We start from the raw sequence: 1,749 nt of genomic DNA, 5'->3' as shown, positions 1-1,749 counted from the left end.
TTCTTGAAGTCCTGTTGAGAACATTGTATACATTGTTTTCTTTCATAGAGGCTTAAGTCAGTTGACTTGTAATAGGACTTGCAACTTCCATATCTATTTCCTTTCTTTTTAATAAAGAAGAATCTGAAATGTATCTGCGACAAAGCATGTTTCAAGAATCTCCTTTTAAATTATGTTCAAAAGCTATTTGTGATATTAAAAAATTCTCCGCTTGTTGCAATTCCAATGTTACCTCAAGAAAACTTGCCCACCAAACCACACTGCTCAGAAACATAGCCCAGAGTCGGCTTGTGGAAGGCAAGTCATTCAGTAGGCACTCAAATCCCTAATAAAGGCTGTTTTTTTTTTTATAGTTCCTTAAAATACTAAAGAACTATATAGTCATGGGGCTATATACCATATCTCCTTTGTTCATGAATATATCCTAACACATGCTCATAGTAGTGTACGCTAAATGTTTGCTAGGAAACGAACAAATGAGTGACACTGTGTATATCAGTGCTTTTCAATCATAGTTGCACATTAGAATCACTCAGGAAGCTTTTAAAAATGGGGTTGCCTGAGCTCACCCCAGAACAAGGGAAAACAGAAACTCTTCAGGCGTTGATATTTTTCAAAAGCTTCTTAGACAATTACGTGAAGCTAAGATTGAAAATAGCTGTATTAAACGATCATGTTTGTATTCTTCAAATCTCTCATCTCTTTCAAAGTCTCAGAGGCCACCTCTTCTGCATATATTTGATAAGGGGTGCTAAGGTTTGGTATTCCCCAAATCACAGTCTTTACATTTATACCTTAGAATTTTCAGACAAGCTATTTTTTTAGCAGTTAGATGAACTAAATAATATAAGTATTTTATTAAGAGATTATGAAACTAGCTCTTTTTCTCCCTGGCTGCTTGAAGCCTCGCCGCCATCATGAACGACACAGTAACTATCCGGACCAGGAAGTTCATGACTAACCGACTACTTCAGCGGCAACAGATGGTCATTGATGTTCTTCACCCTGGAAAGGCAACGGTACCTAAGACAGAAATTCGGGAAAAACTAGCCAAAATGTACAAGACCACACCAGATGTCATATTTGTGTTTGGATTCAGAACCCATTTTGGTGGTGGCAAGACAACCGGCTTTGGCATGATTTATGATTCTTTGGATTATGCAAAGAAAAATGAACCCAAACACAGACTTGCAAGACATGGCCTGTACGAGAAGAAAAAGACATCAAGAAAACAGCGAAAGGAACGTAAGAACAGAATGAAGAAAGTCAGGGGGACTGCAAAAGCCAATATTGGTGCTGGCAAAAAGAAGTGAGCTGGAGATTGGACAACAGAAGGAGTAAAGATGCTGCAGTGGCTTTATCTGTGGTGGTTGTGCAGATTTTTCATGAGAGGATCAATAAACTAAGAATGTTAAAAAAAAAAAAGAGATTATGAAACTAGACATTTATTGTGGTTTGATATGCAATGGTTGCATTCTTGGGAATTTTAGCTAAGCAAAACAGACCTTAACATTATTTGTATTTTAATTTTAAACTAACAAAATATATAAAAGTGGATAGGTTCCATATAAATTTCTTCATAAGGACACTTTTATTTTTCGATTTTGTTTACTGATATATCCCATCCACCAAGAACCGCGCCTAGCATATAAAAGTTACTCGATAAATGAATGAATGAATGAATGAATGAATGAATGAATAATTGAATGACATTTCCACCCTTCATAGAAAGCCATGCTCAGTCTAAGT

At 36.2% G+C, this 1,749-nt stretch overlaps 1 pseudogene; it reads left to right on the top strand.

Annotated features, from left to right (window-relative positions):
- The first annotated feature begins 887 nt into the window (after positions 1-887).
- Positions 888-1,419, top strand: LOC141374833 (small ribosomal subunit protein eS24 pseudogene; annotated as a pseudogene).
- Positions 1,420-1,749: the final 330 nt, after the last annotated feature.

This window comes from Callorhinus ursinus, unplaced genomic scaffold (genome assembly GCF_003265705.2).
Source record: "Callorhinus ursinus isolate GAN/ISIS: 27379988/994484 unplaced genomic scaffold, GSC_fseal_2.0 scaffold2, whole genome shotgun sequence".
NCBI classification, from domain to species: Eukaryota; Metazoa; Chordata; class Mammalia; order Carnivora; family Otariidae; genus Callorhinus; species Callorhinus ursinus.
The sequence above is the reverse complement of the archived record's forward strand: the minus strand, read 5'-3'. Positions and strand labels throughout refer to the sequence as shown.